The 26,617-nt window shown below is 40.4% G+C and overlaps 1 long non-coding RNA gene across 2 annotated transcripts; it reads left to right on the forward strand.

The window, feature by feature from the left end:
- The first annotated feature begins 4,039 nt into the window (after positions 1–4,039).
- Positions 4,040–17,460, forward strand: LOC143124485 (uncharacterized). 2 transcript variants are annotated; one of them, XR_012987041.1, is made up of 3 exons: positions 4,040–4,087; positions 7,474–10,526; positions 15,625–17,460. It is a non-coding gene; the product is annotated as an uncharacterized LOC143124485 (long non-coding RNA). The 2 variants fall into 2 exon arrangements; XR_012987040.1 differs by having other exon boundaries at positions 4,055–4,375.
- The last annotated feature ends 9,157 nt before the right edge of the window (positions 17,461–26,617 follow it).

Consider the following 26,617-nt stretch of genomic DNA (forward strand, 5'->3'; position numbering starts at 1 on the left):
AAATATTTAAACAATCATTCAAGTGAACTATACATCATCTGAATGTTAAATGGTGGTGTATATGACATTTGTATATTTAGGCAAACAAAGCCCTGTTGGCTCTCAGGACAAATCACACCAATCTAAGACGTCATGTAATATTTTGGAAAAAAACACTTTTCAGCTCAGCATCAAATTTCAGCATCATCTTGCAAACAGATATAAGAATGAATGGTTAAACATGTTTTTAAATTGATACGTGGACACTGTGCATCTATTACTATGCATTGCACATGAATGGTCAAGTATTGCGCCAATGGAGGTATTGGGTGCATTCGTCAGGTAGCCACTCCCAGACAGCGCTGTGATTCACACAATGCCAAAATGCATAATATCAAGTCCAGCATGCATGCATTGTTTTAAGAAGCAACATTACGGGTGAGGTTAATGGAATTTTACTTAAGGTTTTGGCTTATTGAAAAACTCTGGGCATGTATCATGATGAAAGTGTGATTGTCAAAATAGCTTTATTAACATCAGATGGAAAGATAAAATCTTTGGTCTTGTGATTGACATTATTTCTTGATTGAGTCATGATGGTCTACATCAAACTGACTGAACCTAATAAATATTTGCTTTCTCCATAGGACAGCTCAGGAAGTGTTAGACTACTGAACCTGAACCAACAGCAGGGTGTAAAAGAATACCCTGCTGCCAAAATTTCACACTGCAATCAAAGGACATGAATGAAGGCTAGCTGGTACAAACTTCAATAACAACGAAACATCACGGATGTGATATGGACAAATAGAGTGGAAATCATGCAACAACATTATCTGCAAAGCCATAATACTTCCACCCCATCGCTACAAACAAAACTTGTGTGTGAAAGTACAGTATGTTCTGATATAAAGGCAGCTAAATGTGTTATGGTCCCAATCAATGTGAAAACAGAGCCAGATTTAGATCACTTTCTCTCAATTGAGTTACCCTCAAGAGAACCTACAATCCAACCATATGATCACAACGTTAATTTTGACCTTTTGGACCTCAAATCAGAGATAAAGTCAGAAATGTTCACTGGTGAAAATGTATCTTTTGAGGTTGCTGAGATGATTGTGGATCCATTTAGAGACTGTGTGAAACCTGACAATGTGCAAGTAAACAATTACAGTATTCCAGAACACTCATTAGAAAGTCTGGGTGCATTCAAAGGAGACAAATTACAACATCCAATGCCACAAGCAAAGGAAGACTGCTGCAGTTCTAAGGTGCTGGTGCTTACAGAGCCTGAGGATTTAAATCAGCAAGGCCGCGTTTGCCATCTTCTCAGATACAGAACTCAAGTGAACAAGAGACTAGTCCAACAACAGGAGAATGGGAAAGAAACTTGTACAGGTGCAAAATGTGAAATATATAAAGCAAAGCCAAAACCAAAAGACATGACCAAGTCCTGTTCGCTTTGTGATAATGTCTTAGTCAACTGCTGCTGTGTACAGGCTCACAGGCAGACACACACTGGGAAGAAGCCGCATATGTGCCCCATTTGTGGGATGGAATTTGCATTCAAGTGCCGGTTAGAAATCCACACAAGTATCCACACAGGTCAACAAAAGCTGTCCCAACCACGATTTACCTGCAGCCAGTGTGACAGGACCTTCGCCTACTCTAGTGGTTTGCGGGTTCACATGCGGGCACACACTGGGGAGAGGCCATACCAATGCCACACCTGTGGTAAAGACTTCTCCCGATCAGATTTCCTGGCTAAGCATATGAAATGCCACGAAATGGCACGGACAGGTGAGCGTCCGTTTGAGTGTGATCAGTGTGGAAAGAAACTAACAAGCCGAGGCTTTCTTCAGCTGCACAAGGAAAGGCTGCATGGCTCCTTAACAACAGAGAGCGGACAGAGGGAGAGGCAGTTCTCCTGTGGCAGCTGTGGCAAAGCATTCATGACCAAGCAGTGTCTAGGGAGCCATGAGGCCACACACACAGATACAAGGCCCTATGTGTGCACTGAGTGTGGCCACAGCTTCCGGCGCAGTGACAGTCTCACGAAGCACATGCGGATCCACTCTGGGGAGAGACCCTACGCCTGTGGTCACTGTGGGAAATCTTTTCCTTATGCACAGTCTCTGAAAAGACACCTGAACCTTCACAAAAAAGCAGTAGATAGTTGAATTGGTGCTCTTTTTCTGTTACAAATAAAACACAAAAATCTGTGTATTTATTTTGTTGAGGTAATCTTTTTTTAGGTGTCGTTTTCAACTGAACTGAAATGGATTATCCTTTCATCATGTTATTTCACAGATGATAAAACATTTATTTATTATAAAAAGAAAATGCCATAACTGTATTGCTGAAGATTATTTTTACTTTATGTTAAATACACTCTTCACACAAATAAACTATGTCAATGATCTGTTTGTGATTATAGACATTTCATGATATTGTTATATGCCAATGATAGGCTTATAGAAATCAAGGATGTACTGTAACTACTACAGCTTGGGAACCAAGTCTACAACATACACAAAAAAGCATATCTTTACTTAAAATATGTAAGCCAAGGGCAAGCAACTTGTGGTATCTTTTATATATATTTTATGTATCTTTTATGTAGTATCTTTATTTTGTGTAATATCATTATTTTGTGAAACTGGGCAGACATCCCAACCTGCAAAAAGTAATTTCAGGGAGGTATCACGAATAATAATAATAATAATAATAATGAAACAAATATAAATAAATAAATAAAATAAAATACAAAAAAAAAACGTTAGCCTACTTAGATACTGAAATAGAGAATAATATGTTTGTTCAATAATGTCTAGTCAGTACACCAAATAAGGAAGGCCTATAGATAGTAGCCTAGTTGTGAAAATAAAATATGTAGATCTTGCAGTTTGGTCTTTTCATGTAGCCTTGGCAACTAAGCCATCTAGTATAGGCCTGAATAATATGCACATGAATTGACACTAGTTAAACTCACCTCAACATGTTTTTGCAATCATTTAACCCACCATGGGCAATGCTTACACTGTTACAAACAGTGCAGCATGCAAGACTAGGCCTATCATTATGTTTTACTCTTATAAACAAGGGTACACTTTGAAATGGGTCTTACATTTTCCTTTTTTGGGGGCACTGACTCTGTCGTGACTCTCCTGTTCCTAGATACACTGAACTGATCAGGATGCTCTCTGTCTTGAATGCGCTCAGACACACACGCACCACCACTCTCTCCCCTGTCGTGTGCGCGCTACACTCAGATGCACACGCGATTTTAGGTCTCCCTCTCGCGTGCGCGCTCTTGATCGCTCGCTCTAGATTCCGGGAGATTTTATCTAATTTGCGGGCGTCAGGGAGCCGCTATCAATATGCGGGAGACTCCGGAACTTCCGGGAGACTTGGGATGTCTGGAAGTATGTAGTATCTTTAGTGTATGAGAAAGGAGTGGTTTAAGTGAAAGATCAGACCTGGCAGGAAAAGTCATAGATAGGAAATGTAAACAAAACCTAAAGAATGTATGGATAACAGGATGAGAGGGCAAAGGTGAAGTACCATCTGTGACCTGGTCTGCTATTAACATAGGTGGTGGGAAAGCCACAGAAGGTCCAGTCTAGGATGACTTGAAGGGGTATAAAGGCTGGACATCAGCCAGAGTAGGGCAGCTTGTTTCATGAACGCTCGGGTGTGCATTAAAGCTACACTAAAATTCTTCTGAGTTTTAATTGATTAATCAACATTCTACACAACAAACAGGTAGCATCTCTTTTTTTTTTACACATTTTCATTGACATATTCCTATTTTTTTTACAGCTTTTACATCCTGACTGAATTATGAAAGATGAGATAGGCTAGTGTTGTATTGTAGTGATTTACTCTTGATTGAATTTAGGCCAGTGAAAGGTGCATTATTTTTTCGGTAATGTTGACTATTCGATTGGTGGGCAATTGTATTATGATCCTAAATAAGAAAACAAGACATCTGACGACGGACAACTTTTACTTTGAAAATCTTGCCTGTCCTGTCCCTGACTAGCAGCACATAGTAAACTTCCGGTCCCCGAGAGCTGTCTTGTAGGATCTGTCAATAAAATCTCTGGTAAGGTCGCTGAAAAAGACAAGACTTTGAAGAAGCACCGCTCTCTTAGACATGTTCTGTCGATAAGGATTGTATTATTCTAAAGATAAGCTACCACGCCCGCTAAAAAGATAAGTTACATTTAAAAGTTGGCTAATGGCAAAGTTGGATCATCAGGCGCCGCCGTCGCCATCTAGTCCAGAGCTGAATAATGACATACTCCGAAGGAAAACTGTTAGTTTAGCGTAAACCAAAACTAGTCAGGGAGACTCTTCGAACTGACATGAAACCAGAAAGCTGCTGCTTGAGGTAGGCTAACTTCTCAGATTAGCATCTTTTACTCAGCTTTTAAGGATGGTGCCTGCTTAGCAAACCCCAGTGAAGTGCGCGCAATGGCTGCACTTTTATGGTGTCATCAGAGGTGTCATGTTCTTGCCCGTTGCTGGTGATTTTGTTCATGGCTTGGTTAGGAAACCACCTAGAACGCCTCTCCGGTATCAGAGCCATTTTGTTTCTGTAATCTATTTAAGAAAAATATGATTCATAGGAGTGTGGAATCATGGAATCATTGGCTTTTTTTTATTTATTATTATGAATTGATTCATTTATTCAGTTATACCTCTTCCTTCATTTTAATATAATTTTATGTTTACTTTTTCTTAATGTTCACAAATGAAATTAATTAAAGGTGATGGTAATCCAACAGCGAAGTGGCATGCCACAGGCAGCTAACAACTGGTGGTGTGGCACTAATGGTCTGCTGTTGGACCACCATCAACTTTAATTTTAATTTCACTAATTGTACATACATATATATATATATACATACATAAAATGCTATTAAAATGAAGTAAGAACTGAATAAATAAAAGCGTGACCACAATTGGCAAAACAGTGGGGCCGCCAGTGGACCGCTGGAAAAACGATGAGCAAAACACACCTTTTTCTTCTGCTCCTTAAAATGGTGGCTAAAGTATGAGGGCTCCAGCAATATTATCATTAAGTCATAAAGCGCTTTCAGACATACGTGTAAGACCGGAGGTTCTGCCGATGTTAAACGGTGGGGCCGTATATCTGAACGACATAACCGGTCATATGGAAGTCCGAATTCACCCGGTGTTTATACTACCCCCGACCTAGTATTTCCTCCGGACATTATGTAAATGTGCTGTGTCTGAACGAGGCGTAGAACATGCGGTTAAAATTCACACCTAGTGAGAGGGCGTGTTGGTGACGTTTCTTTCGTGCGTCCATGTGGTTAAATCTGACTTAAATGCCAGTGTTATGATGGAGTGGCATAGTGCTGTCCAGAAAATCTCCGACATGGAAAGATGCAGACATCACGGAGCTACTGTCCATGAGGGCATACAACATTTTGATAAAACACATGAAGGGAATGGCACGTTGTAGCCTACAACTGCATGGCAAGGCCAAACGAATTCAAAAGACTGAATCATCATAAGCAGAAGGCGCTGAAAAGGCAGTAGCCTACAGCGACGTCGTTGACGACAATAACAGGAGTATTTAATAAATTGTTAGCCAACACGGTTTTCTGTTCATTGATAGCCTTAGGCAGAATTAGGCTACAGAAAAGAATACAATATATTTTTTCTCTCCCGGCAGTAAAGACAGTAGATTCGTGTTTAAAATTAAATGAAAACTAAAGGTAGGCTATAGGCTTATTATGCATATGACCATCCAGATGAGGCTGGTGATCTGTCAAGAATGATGAAGATCGTAAGATACAGATGGTTTTATTGTTGCTGTCATTATTACCACAAACACGAATTGACAACGAAACCATGGCGATCGTGGGTTATATCTTGCCTGTTTATTAGGCCATGCACAGCCCTGTCAGAACTCCGTGTAGCATGCATACTGGCAGTTTTCATAAACCATCACCAACTAGTTCGCACTTTGGATATATCGTTGGATTGTGAAAAGCCCAATTTCGAATAACTACAGTACAACAGATGACGTAGGATGCATATTTTGCAATTAGAATTTCGTGTTGGTGAGACCTGTTGCCTATCAGTAGACATGTCATCTCGAGTTCCACGACAGCTTAGCTAGTGCCACCGAAATATGACACTGAAATCCTCTCACTATTGGAGTCGCTCAGATAGAAACAGCTGTAACGTGGTTAGGACACTTTTGCTGTGGAGTGGAGACGCCATAAGTTAGGTGTGGTTTTGACAATCAGAAAAGCAATATACTGAAATAGTTTAATGATGTAAAGTCAAGTGCTGGTCTGGTGTGTGTGCACGCAGTTTTTATTGATGAGTCGGAGTGGCAAGGGCATTATAAAACTTCTCGCTCTTAGGCCTACTCATACACCGCGTTGAAATGGCGTAGCTGTCTAAATTCAAATCATATCATGCTAGGGGAGAAATCGTGGGACATCCATTATTTTGTTATTCAGCACCCATGGTCAAAATATGTTCCCGCGCGCCTGCATTACGTTGAAAACAGATAAATGTGTTTACTCGAAGCACACATACTGTATGTGCGCACTTACGTGACTATCCTACTTCAAGTATTAGCCTACGCACAATAGATTTCTCTTCTTTAGCCTATAATACATAGGCTACACTTTGTAAACAAAAAGCAGCAGTGACAGGCAGCGGCCGCATCTATTCTGCGTCATATATCTCGCATCTTGTGAACTCTAAGCCCCCACCCCTCACTCGACAACCACACGGAGATTCTGTAATGTGCGTGTATGTCGTTCACACATACCTCCGTATAAGGTCAGTATTAGGTCCGCAGGTTAGCATCATATCTGAATCATCCGAAGGGTAGGACCTCCGTTTGACAAACCTCCGCATGTACTCCGGAGGTTATATCTGAAAGCGCTTTATAGTAAAAATAGCGAGAGGTCATTCTACTATGGTAAGAGCCAAGCCAGTGAGCATACACCAACATAATGGGAGCTTGTATAGCCGAAGGTAACTGAACCTATGAGATGTGACTATGACAGGTGATGTGAAACTAGGTGGACATTTTAAGCAACACAAAGTAGTTCTTTCGCCATAAAATAGCCAATGATACTCTGATTTCAAACATGGAGAATGGAGTCTCTGACATTGCTGATGCACACCCAGAACACCTGGTTTTGCACTAATATTGTCATGGGTAGGATGGAGTGTGAATTGTTTTGTTGGTTTAAGATGAATTGCTTACTCCCTCAAAACTAAAGAGGACCCAGTATGTTTCACAGACACACTGGAATGTGTCTCACCTCTATAAATGTAATTGTCATTAACTGTTTTGGGTCTATATTAATTTGATTTACAGATTTTTAGAACACTCCACCCCTCATAAGATACAATATGTCTGACATTATTTCTTGATTGAATATTGACCGTCTGCACTAAACCAATCAAACATTTTTCTTTTCGCCATAGGACTGCCAAGAGAGCCATAGACTGAGGCTGAACCAGTATCAGGATGTAAGGTGTGAACTGTGAATGCACCACTGCTAAAACTGCACTCCTTAATAAAAGGACATGAATGTGGACTTCTGTTGGAAATAATGAATCCACATTCTTTTCATATCCAGCGCACCTCAACCCCATCCTCTAAACTTAAACTTAGGTGTGGAAGTGAAAGTACCAGCAATGCTTGTTCTGATACAAAGACAGCTGAATGTGTTCTGGTTCCAATCAGTGTGAAACCAGAACCAGATTTACATCCATACTTTCTCTCACTTGAGTTACTCTCAAGAGAGTCAACAACCCATCCAGATGATCACAAGGTGAAGGTTGACCTTTTGGATCTCAAATCAGAGATAAAGTCAGAACTATCCAGTGATGAACATCTATGTTTTGAAGTTGCTGACATGATTGGGGACCCATTCAAAGACTGTGTTAAACTCATGAATGAGCAAGTAAATAACTGTAGTATTCCAGAACATTCGGAGGGAAGTCTGGGTGCACTGCAAAAAGACAAACTACAGCATCCAACACCACAAGTAGAGGAAGATCACAGTAGTACTGAGGTATTGCTGCTTGCTGAGCCTGAGGGTTTGAATCAGGAAGGCCGTGTTTGCCATCTTCTGAGATACAGAACCCAAGTGAACAACAGACATGTGAAACAACAGCATAGTGAGAAAGAAACTTTTGAAGGTACAAAACGTGAAACTAATAAAGCAAGGAGGAAACAGGGTAACTTGAAACAGTATATGTGCTCGCTTTGTGGTACAATTCTTGCCAACTGCAATGGTTTGCAGGTACACATGCGGATACACACCGGAGAGAAGCCGTATGTCTGCCCTACTTGCGGGAAGGCGTTCGCACGTTCTGATTGGCTGAAAGATCATATGATTATCCACACTGGACTACAAAAGCCGATCAAACCACATCAATTCCAATGCAGCCAATGTGACAAGAGCTTTGCCAAGGCCTCTGGCCTTCAATACCACATGCGGCGTCACACACGGGAAAGGCCATATGCTTGCCATCTATGTGAGAAACGCTTCATCGATGTCAGTGATTTGAACCAGCACGCAGTGTGCCACTCAAACATCAGGCCTTTTGTTTGCACTGATTGTGGAAGCAGCTTTCAACGGCGGTGCACGCTAGAAAAACACCAGCGCATCCACACCGGGGAGAAGCCCTACAAATGCCCAGAATGTGGAAAAGCCTTCCCGTATAAGTACAGCTTTACTGTGCACTTGAGGACCCACACAAAATGACCAACTATACACAGGGATGGATTGAATCAACAATAACAGCAGTCAAAAATTAGGGTTTGATTGTAAAAAGAGGTAATAACAGGAATTTGTTTGGTATATTGTTTGAGTGCATGAAAAACAGCAAAGGAAGTATTGGTTTGGGGCAAGTGCATGGAAATATACCGTTCAAGTTCCAAGACCACATTCAAGACCTATGGCATTGCTTTACTTTTCCTTCTTTTTCTTCTCTTTTTGTTTTTTTCTACTCAACCCAAAGTATTTTCATCCTTTTTTATTTAGTGTGATAAGAATCCTACATTTGCCAGTATTTACAGTCAGTATCAGCATTGGCTATACATCCTATTACATCTATTCAGTAAGCCATTCTATTACACTACTGCTACTTTAATGAGACTGTACAATTTTAAATTATACAATGATTATTGTTTCTCATTATTTAGTTATTTATTTTTGTTACTAATTTCTATTTTTTTTATCCAATGTTTTGTGAATCATCTGAGTCTCTGTTAAACACTTTATGAATATAAAAGCTGTGTTTTTATTAACTAGCAACCGTCTTGTAGTGGTTTATATTCAGCAATATAAAATATGGTGTATCCTAATGTGGACAGGACCTAAAACACTGAAACGCCATGGAAGTGTTTGTTGTTAGTAGTGTCTGGAACACTAACTTTTCTAATGTCATGGTAACCACACATCATATCTGAAGCTCTCTGAGTGGGGATGTCCTGGGATATCCCCACCCTGGAATGCCACGTCCAATGAGAAATTATTAAATAGTTCAGCCAGACCTAACTCTACACCTCAATCTTTGCAGGATCATTCTAAAACGTGTGCACATACAGAGGTTTTGGCTGATGGTAATATTAATAATACTATAACATAGGCCTAATACAACCCATAACTCATAAAAATGCTTACTTAACTAAGTGTATGCTGAACAGTGTTGTGTTCTATACTGTACATTCGCCAGTAGGTGGCGAGAACGTATTAACCATAGACTGTATATATAGAACGACTGTAGGCCTATACAAAGACTGGACCGACTCAAATCACGAAAGTAAGAGCTGAATAGACCCCTATTTATATAGAATGCATTCCTACCCAACTCTTCCATCACGTGATCTTTTGTAGGCTATGTAGACTACAGGAAATGGCATAGGCTATAATAGTAATGTATTAAATCATCCATCATGGTACTGAATTGCCGATTACGCAGATTACTCATGCAGATAATGATGAGGCTGATGACAAGGGGGAAGCTGCAGACATCTGGTGTTCTTAGTTTAAGAGTGCCTCCCAGAGTGGACACGTCTGCACGTTGATGTTTGGAGGGATGGACCCTTTAGTGATCTTTCTGTTGTTTCAAAAACCTGCTTCCTTTTCTGTGGAGTAGGTTACAAGTCTTTTAACGCCAATTACTGTCTATGGATCATGGACCGACTCAAATCACAAAAGTGAACTAAATCGAGACACCTAGCAGCAAGCATTTTCCCATTACCAAAAAGTAGCCAACTCCTCCATATGTCACGTGATCTTTTGTAGGCTATCGCGGGCGGGCTCTGCTATCGCCTCTATGGCTATCGCATATCAACGCTTAGTTGGAGCCAGCAGGAAGCACATATTGCCACAGCAAAGGAACTGCTGAAAGAGAGTAGACTTGGCCTCGGTTGAATAATGTTGATACTGACATTTCGAAACAGCACCAAATTCGTTACAACCTCATTTATGGGAGGCACAGGTTGTTGGACTGCAAAATAATTGGTAAATATATTTTGGGGGAGGGGGTAGGCCTACATGTTTTTTCCACAACAGTTACAGGCTACTGTAGTGAGTGTTTGGGGGTATGCTTTGTGCTTAGGCTGAAGTGCCAGTAGAGAAGACGTTGGCCTACAAAAGAACATGCTTGACAGACAGTAAGAAACATTTAATTCCATTGAGGGTCTGGTTTTTCTTCAGTGTATAATATATTCTCCGATTCTGGCTCAATCATGCATGACTCCAAGCTAAACTGGCTTTGTAAACGAACATCCGGAACCCACTATGGAAAGCATGAATTCCATTGACCCCCAGAAGCGTTTAAAGACTATTTATCCATTTGCTTATTTCTAAAGAAACACAACAATGTATGAAAGGCCCCCTTGTATTTCACGTTATGACACGTAGCAGCCGTTTTTTGTAAAAAAAAAAAAAAAAAAAAAAAAAAAGGCTTTCATGTCATGACCACGCGTCTCTGTCGCACAGTAGAGAAATAGCCTGTGGCACGCCAACTGCGCCAAAACGTGAGAGGGACATAAGTCATTTTGAGATAACCGTTGCAGAAAGTGCATCAAACAAAGGGACACAGACCCTCTTGTAACAGCTGTAGCCTACATCAGGCTCGGAAAAATAGTTAGAAAAAGACAGAAAACGTACAAGTTTCCCATGCTGCTTCCTTTGGAATGTGCAAAAATGTACAGAAAATCAAAAGGATACCTTCTTATGTGATTTCTGCAACAGTGGCTACTGAAAACGTGTTGATAGCCTACTTGTTGATTTTTTGCTGTAATGTAAACCAATGTCACACAGAAACCTAGCCTACTGAAAACACTTAATTGATGTGATATAATGATGACTTGTTAAATGTATGGCTACAATTGTTTATTAAACATCATCAAAGTAATTTATTTCGTCAGTCATTATGTTCATTTTAATGAATAGGAAGGAAATTTGGACCATAGCCGCGATATCTGCCGTGAATCACATCAGCTGGTGTGTCCAGGGTCGTCTTTTCGAGCTCCTCCCAGCTGACTGGTGGATCACGGCGCAATCAATTATTTAATAAATAAATGTTAAAGGTGCTCTAAGCGATGCCACGTGTTTTTAGGCTAAACATTTTATGTCACATTATGTTACTGCAAACATCACCTAACCAACCGCTAGCTGTCTGTGTCCTGAATACACTATAAAAAAACGCGATCTCTGTGGACAGCCCAGGCTCCAAAAACGACAACAAAAATAACCTGGGCAAACCTAGCCCATAAAAACATAACAAATTGTTCCAGCAAATCACAGACGAGATGCGTGTTTAGGAGAGTTTCAATTGCACGGGAGCAGCACGGGAGGGAGGGGGAGGAAGTAGCGAGCTAGCTCTCTGTTTTGTTTGAAAGTCAACAGAAGTGACGTTACCCAGCATCGCTTAGAGCACCTTTAATTACAAATAATGATAAAAAGGTTGTACCTAATGCGACTATTTTTTTCCCATAGACTGTCAAAAAAACACGTTTTTCCCACTGTATTATTATCCATGAACAATAAGTATATTAAGTACCTACTTCCGGTTTGACGTCACTTCCTGGACTCGTCTGTCTTGTCTCTAAATAGGGGAGTTCGACTTGCGGCAGATCTGTGCAGATCTGACTTGATGTGATGCATGCTGGGTTGAACACAATGCATACTGGGATGGACGCAATGCATACTGGTTAGAAATTCTGTCCGACTTCTGTCAGCCGGGGAGGGACTTACCACCGTGACACCATGTCACATGGCCTTAAAATATCGCGGTAGTCTTACCTAGCGTTCATGGGCTTCGTAAAAACCTTTCTCCGAGTGAAAACATCATCATTCCGCGTCATTCACGTCACTTAATGTGTTAGTCAGGTCGGAAACTGGGGCTAGATTTTGCTAACAGAGTTGCCCAGTTAGGGGCTCGTCATCACTTTTGTCGTCACGTTGTAGTTCGTTTGTAGTCCATGTGGCCTTTCATGTCCAACAGTTTTAATGTGAACTTGGGAATTTGCCCTTTTTATCACTTGAAAAGCTGCATATCTTTCTTTCACGAGCATCTTACACTATATTTTAAGCAAATACAGTTGTTTGTTTAGAATTAGTGAGTGTATGTTTTAACCTTTGTTGTGGCATCCGTGTTTGTCACACATTCGATGGCAAAGCACTTGAACACTTGCTGTCGGAAAAACAAAGTAGCCATGGGGGCGGTCCTTGTCATTCCGAGGTGCTCTGAATGCACCCTTAGCCTGCAGACAGATCTTGCAGTTGCCTTCCACGAGCTGCACGAGCTGAAACACGCCCTAATTACGTCAGTTCAAAGACGTGATAGGGCCATTTGGGAGGAATGTCCTCATGACGATTATGACTAGAGGCTCATGCTGCTTCCTTATGTTGGAATATGCTAAAATAAACAGAAATCGAAGGGATACCTTCTTATACGTGATTTCTGCAACAATGGTAGGCTAGCCTACTGAAAACGTTTGGATATTCTGTTATTTTCTGCTGTTGGCTAAATAGATAGACACACATATAGGGGAAACACTTGATATTGAATTTATGTGCTACAATGCAGGCCTGTTAACTGTATGACAACAGTGGTTTATTTAAACTAATGACTTAACTCCTACTGGAAAACGTCTGCCAAAATCAAGGGGGCAGGCGAATTCCCGGAAGCAGAAACATCAATGAAGGCAGGATGGACCCTAGATATATATAATAAAGGCTAGATGTCTCGTCCGCGCTGCTGGCCAATAGAGGAGAGGGAGTTAAGTCATTTTCCGACGAATGACCGTCGCAGGAAGTTGCGTCATAACAAAGGGACGCCAGACCCTCTTGTAACAGCTACTCGGTGATACTGCAGACTCGTAAAAGTAGTTAGAAAATAAGGCAGAAAAACGACAAGTTTCCTCATGCTGCTTCCTTATGTTGGAATATGCAAAAATGTACAAACAATCAAGAGGATGCTTTCTTGTATGTGATTTCTGCAACAGTGATACTGCAAACGTGTTGATAGCCTATTGTTGAGCCTATTTTTATGCTGTAGCCTAGTGTAAAGCATGTCACACTAGACTAGCCTACAGAAAACTAATTGATGTGATATAATGATAACTTGTATGCCTACAATGGTTTATTAAACATTGTAGTCATTTATTTAGTCAGTCATCATGTTCATGTTAATGAATAGGAAGGACATCTAAACGATACCAACATTTAAATAAACCAACATTTCGCGCAATATCTGCCGTGAGTCCCTATGCGTGAGTCACGAGCTCCTCCCAGCTGACTGGCAGATCACGTGGACAGTCAGTCGCGATCGATTATTTAATAAATACATGTGAATTACGAATAATAATAAAAAGATTCTACCTAATGTGACTATTTTTTCCATGAACTGTAAAAGAAAACACGTTTTTCCCCACTGTATTCTCCATAAAGAGTAAAGTAAATTATGTACTTATTTCTGGAATTGACGTCACTTCCTGGACTCGTCTGAGGCAGGTCTAATGGGTCATTCGTCTCTATAAGACTTAACTCCTACTGCAATAGAGGTCGACGTCCGCACCTCACGGCCATCTTGCCACAGTCAGCTCACTAACTCATAACATTGTGTTTCAATGGTGCATACTTTTTAAATAACCATAACTTGCTCTATTTTCTACCGATTTTCAAATGGTTTGGTTTGTTATAAACATCAGAGATGTAGTTATGACACTGCATACTTATGAAAAATGATAGCTTAAAAATGCTCAAGCATCCAGATTATAGCTACGTTAATAACGTTTGTAAAAAACCAAACCATTTGTAAATCCGTCAAGATTTCAGCGAGATAAGAGTATTTGTGTTCGTGCAGATCACTCACCTTACATCAGGTACCACAGAGCCCACCAGATAGCTTGCCTGTGACAAGATGACCGCCGGTGATGCCGTTAGAGACTCCGCCATAAGACATCTAGCCTTTATTATGTAGGCCTATATCTATGGGATGGACCATCTCTCTGCTAACCCCCATAGAAGCCCATTCATTTTAGGATTTTTTGAAATACCATAACTTCATATAGCCTAACATATATCCTGTGCTGTAGCTTCTGTATTATCTACATAAACAATACAAGGCAAAACAGACTCGACTACCTCGTACGTAACGTTGGGTTCCCATAAGAAGAATGTTTAGCATGTCCTGTTGTAGGGAAACTAACTTTGACGTAATCTTTCTGTCGCACCGTAGGGAGATAACCGTATTGTTATAACACGCGCACCCAACCTAGGCTCTGGATGTTTACAAACATTATAGGGGTCTATAGCCCAGGCTACTTTGGGCTGTCTTTAGACTTTGAATAAACAACAATTCCGACTGTAAGGTCCCAAATTGAAACGAGCGATAATGGTCCCGAATGTAAGGACGTTTCAGAATGCCAGACACATGCAAAGCATGACAAGCTACAGACTATTAGTGGTAGAAAGAGTGTGATGTCACTTATAGGCTACCAGAGACTGTTTTTGAGTCACATCGTTCCTCATTCCTCAAAATGGTTTGTCTTCTATATCATCAAGTTATTCAATAGGCTAAACATATAGCCTTAACTCAGAGCTTTAGGCTTATGTCATTTTGATCAGCTACAGACAACGAGTAGCAGACAAATGGTGATGTCACTTTTAGGCTACCAGAGATTGTTTTTAAGTAGCCTACCATCATTGCAAAATTCATATGATGATGCATCATTCCACAAAATTGTTTGTCTTCTATTTTATCAAGTTATTCAATAGGCTAAATATAGCCTTTACCCAAAACAGCTGTTAGGCTTATGTCATTTTGATCTCTAAAAAATGTCACATGCAGCCATACTTAAATTCTGCTCACTGCACGTTTATTATTGAATGCTTAGCTGGAATGATGTTTTCCCCATCACCATATTTTTAAAGCAGGCCTACCTGCGGGCATGTAATTTGGCTACAGGTTTTCTACAGAAATAACATGTTTGAATGGGCACTAGTTGAATAGCAGAACACTAACACAGACTATATTTTAAGTAAAAATGTTTATTGCAATGACTTGAATAATCTTTTTCTCTGACATACTGTATGTTGGCTTGTCCAGATGGCTGTGAGAGGAGTCCTTAGATGAAGATTGAATCAGACTAAGCCCAACTCAACGTCTAGGAGTGCCATAACTGGCATGAAGAACGGACACACTGGATTTCCAACCACACAGACAATGGAGACTGCAGATCAACAAACTGACCTGGCTACACCACAACATCTTGAAGCAGAGATTAAGAATGACTGTAACAGATCTAATTCTTGGACACCAGAAGATGTGGTTTCGACCCTCTCTGTCAAATCAGAGCCAGACTTGAGTCCTTACGTTTGTACTCAGAAATTGTTCTTGGAGAGGGATAGTTGTAGTCCAGATCATCTTTACACTGAACATGAACTCTTTGACCTCAAATCTGAGGTTAAGTCAGAAGTGGACTCCGATGAGCAAATGTCTTTGGAACTTGCAGAAAGGATTGTGAATCCATTTCAGGACTGTATGACGTCTAAGGTTGAAGTTGATGAGACTGATGAATTGTGTGACAATAACGCTGACCATTCGGTGGCCTTTTTAAATGTCCGCCAGGAGGAGAGTGTCCAGGTGGCACAGGGAGGTAACCATGACACTGAAGTGTTGACGCTGACGGAATATGAGGAGTCAATTCAGGAAGGCCGTGTTTGCCATGTTGTGAGGTACAAGCGCAAGGCTAAACCTGGAGCAAGAGAAGCTGATAAACCAAAGACACAATCTGAAAGTTTAAGGGAACACCTTTGCTTGCCGTGTGGGAAAAGCTACAGCAGTGCTGATACTTTGAAGGCCCACATGAAGATACACAATAGTGAGAAACCCTTCATCTGCCCCACCTGTGGGAAAGCATTTAAAAAGAGTGATTACATGAGAAAACACATTCGTGTGCACACAGGAGAAAAGCCATATGTATGCCATCTGTGCGGAAAGGCCTTCCCGCGGTCAGACTCCCTCGCCGATCACATGCGGATCCACACTGGCAAAAAGGAAGAGAAAAGAAAGAGAATGCACTCGTGTGAGGTGTGTGGAAAAAGCTTCACTAAGCCATGCATGCTTTTGTGGCACCAGCAAAGGCACACAGAGCATAGGCCCTTTACCTGTAAGCAATGCCACAAGGGATTCAAAGTGCTGACTGACCTACGGGATCACCAGACCAGGAGTCATACAGACGTGAAGCCACATGTGTGCAAGAATTGTGGACACTGCTTCAGCAGAAAGTACTGCCTAGAGAAACATCAGCGCATCCACACAAGACAGAAACCTTACAGCTGCCCGCACTGTCCAAAAGCATACGGCTACAGACAATCGCTGGTACACCACTTGAAATGTCATGCTAATTAAGTATTTTTTGCATCAGTCACAATGCAGGGAAGGGAGCCTCTCAGTTGACCACTGCTTTACACATGATTGTTGCAACAATTCAGCCTTGACAGATCTTAAAATGTGTAAGGAGCGGATGGTAGATTGTAAGTCTAGAAACACTTCAGGTCTGGCTTTCTTCAGACAAGAAACATTACGATAACACTACATAAAATCAGTAACAACTCATCTAGGGTAAAAGTAGCCCACCCTCAATATTGTACAATTTAAAAAGACTAATTTTCCCAATTTCCTTTGTGAATTACGGACATCAATGTACAATCTGTAGCTAAAAGCATTACACAATAAAGGCACACTCTTAAAACGAATGTGTTGTCCCTATCTGGACACAGAAATGTGTTGTTTTCAATGCAAGTTGTGTATATATATTTCAGTGTGGCAACATAGTTTAGTGCATCATGTGAAAGACAAATGGAAATCCTTTGTACGTATTCAAAGCACATACATGACATGGTGTGCATGAATGTAACATAACCTGACTTATGAACCTGACCCCCCCCCCCCCTTTTTTTTTTTTGTTGGTTATCTTACATTTTGTGTTTAACTTTTTATCAAGACTTTAGACGTGATTGACTGGTGACAAGCTCAGGTAATGCCCAGGCTAAGAACGGGGTCCTTTCATTGTTTTCATTGTGTGCCATCACTAATCAGGAGAAGCAGCAGATCCAGGCCAAGCTACACCTGAACTGTTGCCACCTACTAGTATGGAACCTGCTTGAACTTGTCATCCTACCTGTGCTACCAACATGGTCAGCTAACATTGACACCCTGGAAGCGAAACATCTTTGTACAACCCCAATTCCAAAAAGGTTGGGACTGTGGAAGGAGAGAAAGTGTATTGTTTTTTTGTTTTTTTTTAAAATATGTGTTCATTTTGAATGTCATGCCAACAACACGTCTCAAAAAAGTTGGGACAGGGGCATGTTTACCAATATTGCTTCACCCCTGTATTTCATAACATTCTGTAAATGTTTAGGAACTGAGGAGACCAGTTGCAAGAGTTTTGAGGATAAAATGTTGTCTCTTTCTTGGCCAATATAGGATTTTAGCTGCTCAACAGTCTGTGGTCTTCTGAATCATGTTTTCATTCCATGATGCACCCAATCTTCTTCTATACGGCCATATGTGTAGAATTCATTTTGGGATTGTTTTCCTGAAATATTTGCTGAAAAAGACATAATATGAATGGCAGTATATAGCCTGTGTCATTCAGAATTAATTGTGCCTTGCCAGATGTGTAAGATGTTCATGCCATAGGAACTAATGCACCTCTATGCCACCATGGGTTTTGAGCTGAGCACTATAACAAGTTGGATAGTCCCTCTAATCTTTTGCCCAGAGGATACAGAGTCCATGATTTCCAAAAAAATAGTACAATTTTGATTGGTCTAACCACAGGACTGTTTTCCACTTTACCTCAGTCCATCTTAAATGAGCTCAGGCCCAGATAAGTCTGTGGCATTTCTGTATCAATTCTAAATACAATTTATCTTTTGCATGGTAGAATTTACACTAGCGTTTGTGTTAAGTCAAGTCAGGTTTATTTATAGCGCATTTCATACACAGAGGTCATTCAATGTGCTTTACATAAACAACAATAGCAAATAAAAGCAGAAGGGCAATATTCAAAGAATAGTTTAACAGGTAAAGATCATAATAAAAATAATAACAAAAAAAAAACGCACAAGGTAAAATATTTAAAAATAAAATACATAAGGTAGAATAATTAAGAATTTGTAACTCAGTGCAGAAGGCATCTGAGAACAATTTGGTCTTAAGTCTAGATTTAAAGGTTGGCATAAAAGGTATTGGATGTTGGCCTGTAATTGTTTAGCATCCAGGTTATTCTTCTTGAGAGGTGGCTTTACAACAGCTGTTTTCAGTGACATAGGAAAAGTGGCAGATAGCAATGATACATTTACAATGTGAAGGACATCTGCTGCTTTGGGGGCAGCCGTAGCCTACTGGTTAGCGCTTCGGACTTGTAACCGGAGGGTTGCCGGATCGAACCCTGACCAGTAGGCACGGCTGAAGTGCCCTTGAGCAAGGCACCTAACCCCTCACTGCTCCCTGAGCGCTGCTGTTGTTGCAGGCAGCTCACTGCGCCGGGATTAGTGTGTGCTTCTGTTCACTGTGTGCTGAGTGTGTTTCACTAATTCATGGATTGGGATAAATGCAGAGACCAAATTTCCCTCACGGGATCAAAAGAGTATATATACTTATATACATACTTGCTATAAGGTGAAAAACAGTTTTGAATAAATTGGTAGGCAGTGTCTAAGCCACATGTGGAAGAGCTGAGATTCTGTACTGTTTTTTCAAGTGTTTTGTAGTCTATCAAACTGAACTCTAGCCTGGAAAATCCAGACTCTGGTAATCTAGAAAGATTAAGGGTCTGGCCACGAATAATGAAAATGGCCCAACTCGAGGGGCTGCACCAAGCATGCATTTGAAAATCTCACTGCACGCAATTGGATAACACTACGACCAATGTTTACTGATTGATTCCGGACTTCAACGTAATTGGATAACACTACGACCAATGTTTACTGACTGATTCGTTGCAGAGCTGTCGTCATCTGTTTAGCTCGCCTCTGGCCCATCTATATCAGATACACCGATGTGATTGGTTCCTCGCGATGCAAGGGTAAAAGCTACATGCATCATTATTCATCGCAGAGACAATATAAATTGTGCTCTCACGAGAACTCTGGATTTCCAGGGTAGCTGAACTCTGACATCTAGTTAAATTTCCCTCTATTTGTAGCTGGAATTTCCGGTTGTTGAATTAGTAATTGAGCAGATATGTTTAGTCTGATTTTGTCAATTTTACCTTTGCATCTTTTTTCAAAGTCATTATATTAGTTGAGAGAAGTTCAGGCGCTAATTTTAAACCGTCGAAAAGTTAACAAATCCCCCCTCATAATCTATCTATCTATCTATCTAATTGTGAGGGGGGATTTGTTAACTTTTCGACAGTTTAAAATAGTACATGAGTGTAATTTGGACTTCTACTGAAAGACTGACTTGCTTTGCATATTTCAGAGTTATATGTGTGGAGCATCTCTTTATGGATTTCATAGTGGATCTGAAGTGTGTATTTAGACCATTTTCTTTCGGTCTTCCTACTTTCTTTTTAGTAGTTTAACCGCTGGATTTTGCTTCCATGGTGCTTTCTGTTTGTCCTTATACCTTGAATTGTAATGGAGCAATGTCATCCATAATATTTGCCATTTAAATGATCTAGTAAGTCTTCTACTGAGTCTGACAATAGATTTGACCTCTGTGAAAGTGCTTTCTCAAAGAGAGCACTTGTCTGATCATTCATGATTCTAGACACATCAAAGAACATGCAGAAATGATCGGATAAGGCCAGGTCTTTAACAGTTGTAGAGATATTGAGACCCTTTGTGATAACAATGTCGAGGGTATGTCCGTGAGAGTGTGTTGGCCCCTATACATGCTGTGTTAGGAAAAAAGTATCGATTAGTGCAATTAATTCCTTGGCATAATTGTTTTCAGGATTTTCCATTTCCACATCCACATATATCATTACCCTGATATATTTAGATAGTCAAACTGACAGCAGTTCACCTCTTCAAGAAAGACTTTAGCTGAATGTTTTGGAGGCCTGTAAATAATCACTAATAAAATCTGAGGAGAAGACTTAATGCGTGAACACAGGTACTCAAATTATGTAAAGTCACCGAATGATGACTGATTGCACTGAAAAGACATTTTAAAAATGGTTGCTATCCCCATGTCTTTTTCTGGAACTGGAATTTTTTTCAGATCATTAATTTAAAATGATTTATTTGAAAGCGATCTGATATTTAGAACATTTTTACTGTAAGTGTTGGGGAAATATGATCCATGGGGAAATATGAGGTTTTTGTGGTATAGGTAGGAGATTTGACTGGTTTACCCTGTGAGCTCGATGCACTTGTCTTCTATTTCTTATCAGGAATAGAGAATGTCATACTAGGCTTATGGGTCCCGGCATGTTCTCAAAACTACTGTCAGTACCATTTCTATTGCAGGGACCCTGAGAATATCATGCAATACAGTCATCAATGTCCCCTTCTGCTCAGTACTTCTCAGTATTTTCCACTGCACATTCCGTGCTATATGCCGGCTGAGAATATGAACTAAGAGGTTGCTGCTGCTTAAGAGATCCTTTTGAACTGGGAGGGGGTGGAGGTGCCCTGCACTTCTTTGGTGCTAAAGGTCTTGGGCTAGTAAAACACTGTCTGTCTGTTGACGGTCTTGGGCTACTAAAAATCTGCATGGCTACTGGTAGCAGTCTCTCCATTCTTGCAGGGAACATCGTGTGCTTGGGTGGGGATGGTGGTGGATATTCAGGGGATCCTGGGGAGTTTGATTGGGTGGTGGGATGATGGAGTGGGGATGGTGATGGAAGATTAGGGGGGTTTGGGTGGCCTGGGGAGTTTGATTGGGTGGGGAGGTGCTTGGGTGTGGATGGTGATGGGAAATCAAGGAGGTTGGGGTTGAATATTGATCCAGAGTCTCCGTCTGCCTGCTGAGGTTCTGGAAAGTTTGTTGCAGACGCTTCGCTTTCAGCAGGTATTCCAGTAGTGTATTCCATGTTGTGTCTTTGTGGTGGCAAGGAGTCAACGGAGGTGAGGAGGGGTATTAGTACTGGTGTTGCAACATGACCCTTCCTTTCTGATAGCCTCTCAGCAGCTTTGATAGGTGCTATCTCCTCACGTTCATTGTATTGCCAGTGATTGACGCCAGTGATTGACTGAGTCATTTCAGCAGCATCCTCCTTGTCGTGTCCAGTCGACATGGCTGGGCATTGTTGAGCAGGTTGTTTATGTTTCTCCAAGGTCTGCATTTCAGTGAAGGCTACCGGCTGATTACCAGAGGGCCCCACAGCAGGGGGGGTTGGGTATATCTCTGTTTCAGCTTGTGCAGAGTGTTTTGGTCTAGCCGAGTTGTTGATGTCATCAACTTGTCCCATTTGTATGGCTACAGAGCGCTTATCAGAGGCTCGGCTCAAGGTTGGCAGAAAAAATGTTAGGTGCAGGAGAGAGAAGTGAGCGGTGGCCCCAGTCTAACTCAGCTCTGTGCTATATTTGGTTTGAAATATTCCCTGCGATTCCAGAAAAGGTTAAAATTGTCAATAAAATTCATCCCAACTGAAAAGCATGTTTTTGCAAGCCAGGTGTTTAAACTAAATAGTCTGGTAAATACAAAGCTTCCCTCTGGTGGGAATGGGACACTGATGAAAATTTGTATTCCAAGCTCATAGAGCCGAGAAATGTTCCTTGAAATCTTCTTGGACATACAGCTGTTCTTTGTAAATGTAATTTGTTCCAATGCGTTAGTTGCATATTTTGACACCATTTCTGCAAGTTTGTTTTTTGTGTTAGACACTGAAGCATTCGGGAGACAGCATACAATCATCCTTTCCTCATTTAAATGTGAAAAACTGTGCTCATAGACTGGTTATCAGAAGTTTCCTGAGCCCATACATTGATTTTCTTTACAGAAACATCTGAATGGCCATCTGAGGTCCTAAAGACTATGGCCATTCAATATTGTTTTTCAGCCCTGTCCCTTGTTTTCAAAGATTTCCCTGGATTCTCTGATCATTTTAATATTATGCAGCCTACAGATGATGAAATCCCCAAATTCTAAACAATTTCCTGTTAAGAAGCATTATTCTTATATTGTTTCATTATTTGCCCACACAGCCTCTCTGAGATGCTGTTTTCATATCCAATCATGATGCCGGATAGTTAACCTCATTTTGTTGTCTTTATCATTCCATAACTTTTATATGGAGATGCAGATGATTTGCAGATGATCGCATTCTGTTTTTATTTACATTTAACACAACGCCCCAACTTTTTTGGAATAGAGTACTAAAGTGAAAACGTCACGTTGTCCTGGCAACCAGATTTTCTGTTCTAAACAACCGAACCAGAGATGGCATTTTCCATTGCTTCGCTGTGTTCTTTCTTTTAAAACGAGAATAAATCAATTTCAAGAGGTGAAAATCACTAGATTGAAACATGTGGAGGCTTTTATGTATTTTTCCAGGGTATTAAAAGGAAAAGTTTGCGCTAGTATGAAAGATAAAGTTTATAACGTAACAGTAAATTTGCCTAATCTGTTCTGATTACATAACGTTGTCAACCGGGGTGGCTTCGGACACTTTTTTTAAAAAAATTGGAATTTATTTACAAACCTGAAAAAAAATCGGCAAGTAGGCTATGAGACTCTGACTGATGATTGCATTCAGGAAGCATTGCACCATGTTGATAGCGGTTTACACCACGTTAGTTTCAGTTTTTTTTAATAAAAAAAACGTTCCTTTTCTATAAAACTTTGGTCTGGCATAGTATTTTACGTTGTTAATTTGGTTTGTGTAGAACAGAAAATTGGTTGCTACGGAAACATGATGTCACACTTTAGTACTCTATTGGGGTTGTACACGCAGACCTGAACATAAAGTGCAGCCATGCCACCCTCAAACTATATAATAATATTGAAAGAATAATGTCCACCTTTCATTCAATATCTGTACTAATGTCCTTTGAATTAATACTGAAATATATGACAAATGAAGCTTAACACACAAGAGTGACACATTTCCTGTCTGCTAAAATAACATCAAGTCAAGAAGATGCCTCATATCATATTAGGCAGCATTTATATAAACAGGGTCATAATAGCTCAGGGATCAAATATTATACAGTATTTTATTCTACATTAAACATTAAACAATAGGCCTTGAGGGATGGAGTGAGGCCTTTGCATGCCAGAAATGTATGGTCGCCATCGCACAGCTGTGTTTCTCTTATGACAATTTACATAAACTCTATTTTGATATGAATGATATTGTCTGTGTCACGCTTGTGCGGCTGAAGTTTATGGAAGATTCCGGTAAGATGGTGGAGTTTCATCTGTCTTCAGATCTTGTTGGTGTGTGACTAGCTGATCATCTCCGGTACTGTAATAAAGCTCTGTTGAATTTCAGCACCACCAAACGACTCCGTCTGACTTAATGCCTCAAGATCAATTTTTATGCAACAATCTCTGTGTTATTGTAAAACTAAGACACAAAAGCTGTATGGAGCACTTTACTGTGGGTTTACTGGGCTTGCCAGATAGGGCCTGGAAAGTGTTTTGCTGATAATGAGTATTATTTGTCTTAAGTATGAATAGGACCATTACATCGTACAATGCACGCTTAGGCCTACTGCATTAATACACTATGTAATAACCACAAATATTTAAAATACATCCCATTTCACAATACTAGCCATGCACACACTCTTAAAAACATGCAACTTTAACATGATCTGGATTGGGCCATTTCTAGGCTGGTCTCTAAAGAAAGGTAACACTCTAGTTTCTTTTTGGAATGTATGTCAGGGGTTCTGATATAGAACTAGAAATGTAATGCCAGAGGAATTACAATAGTGGATGGAAAGCTGCTGGCTTAATGTTTGTGGGGAGATTCCTGGAAAAAAAACATTGAATCACTTAATCTTTGAGTTCATACAAACCGTAGCAAAAAACCTTGTGTGTCAAGGCGTTCTTGAGATATAACACTCAAGGTGTTTTTGACCTTGACATTTCACCTTTGACCTCCAACATCAATTCACTTCATCTTTGAGTCCATACAAACACTCATACCAAATTTCAGGCATGTATGTCAAGGCATTCTTGAGATATCGCGCTCAGACTATTCATGGACTTGACCTTTGACCTCCAACATCAACTCACTTCATCTTTGAGTCCAAGGCCGTAGCCATGATGTCACATTGGGGGGGACCAAATCTGTGGTGCGGTGTGAATTTCAATAACAGAATTTCAATACATTTCCTGCCATGCAAAAATATTATTAAAATCACAAACAAGTCATTAGTTAAGTCAGTCAATTAGGATATACCAAACATTTGACGGACATAGGCACGGATGGATTATGAACCCCTGCATAGATGCAAAAAACCCCTCCCCTGTTAAGATAGGGGGGCCCGGGGGCATACTTCCCAGGAAGACTTTAAAAAAAAAAAAATGATCCTTTATATTATGACGACTTGTGAGTTTTGTGGAAATAGAAGAGAAGGGCGGAGAGGCAACTTCACACACCCTGAGCTCTGGGGCCCAGTAGGCCCATTCAATAATCCATCCCTGGATATAGACCTGTGGTATGACTCCATCCCAAAATGTATATTTTAAAAGAAAATACAAACTAGTATCTTTGATAACCTCTATATTACACTGAATGCTTACTCATAGGTTTGGACCTAGCCCAATCATATTTTGTATTTTGATTTTATTATTCTGGCGGCTAATCACACAATTTTAACGTTGTTTGAAAGGGATGGGATTCAATATAGGCTAAGACAGGTCCCTCTTCTGTCTGACTCACCTCAAGTTACCCTATGCATTATAGGCTGGTTTCTGACAGAAATTACGTTTTGTGTTAAAATGTAGAAACACAGCCTTTATTTGGTGAATTGAGGTGGAAATTCCTTTCTTTGGTTAATGTCCGCGATTCACATTAACTGTAGGCTATCACCGCTATTGTAAAAGTTTTTTCAACTTTTGTGCCGTCGCCACATTTGAGTGCTACGTTTTGCCTGCATGGATGCGCGATTGAGTGTGCATCTAAATGTAACATGCAAGATGCAACAGCCATTTCTAAGAGGCTTGTTATAAACCGGTTCATTTCTGACATTACTACTAGCATATGAATGCATTATTTATGTTGTAAGACATGTGAAAGAAATGAATGACACAGACACGCACAAATTCAAATAAAAGGACACGTTTCACTTTCGCTATCATTGCGAGAGAATAGGCTACAATATGGAAAATGCTTCAAAGTTCCCTTTGAGTCTGATCAGCTTCAAAAATGAATGGGGTTTCCTTAGACAGTGCTACACCTTTCCAACAAGTTTTGTGAGAATTGTACCGGTATCTTTTGCGATATTATTGACAGCCTGCACCGCAGCAGGAAGCTTTTGATAGCGCACGCCTCAAACGATAAACGCAAAACCTCCAGGACAAACCACTCACAGTGTACTCTCTGAAACCATGAATAGGTCACTAATTTGTTATTTACGTTTGATTGCATTTCAGATGGCGGAACTTGTTGGTTTCCTGTAGTAGCCTATAGCGTTTTTTTCTTTATTTTTTTGTATGTCCGAATATTGGGGGGGACATTTTGGTCACATCTGAATATTGGGGGGGACACGTCCCCCCCAAAGTCTATGGTGACTACGGCCCTGTTTGAGTCCATACAAACACTTGTACCAAATTTGAAGCATATGCGTCAAGCCGTTCTGGAGATATAATGTGCCATTCAAGTCTATGGGGGAAAAATTAGCTTTTTAACATTTTTAATCCCCTATTTCTCAAAATGTATAAGCTTTTTTAAAAAATCTGAAAAAATAACTCTCTTGCCCCACTCCAGACCTTCAGAACGGTTATTTCAACATGTCAAGGTAAAAAGAAAAGGTTATAAGACGAAGAAGAAGCCAGGACTGCCTCAAATTGCGTACTTCTGCACTTACAATACCTAATTTGAGTGCATGAGGGTGTTCACACTGAAAATTCCAACGACACGAAGGGCGCTGCAAGTTCCCGGATGGTGCACTCATAACGG

Source organism: Alosa pseudoharengus, unplaced genomic scaffold (assembly GCF_046254945.1).
Source record: "Alosa pseudoharengus isolate Yale_2024_CS ecotype anadromous, Long Island Sound unplaced genomic scaffold, YU_APseudo_1.1 YU_APseudo_1.1_scf_15, whole genome shotgun sequence".
Lineage (NCBI taxonomy): Eukaryota > Metazoa > Chordata > Actinopteri > Clupeiformes > Clupeidae > Alosa > Alosa pseudoharengus.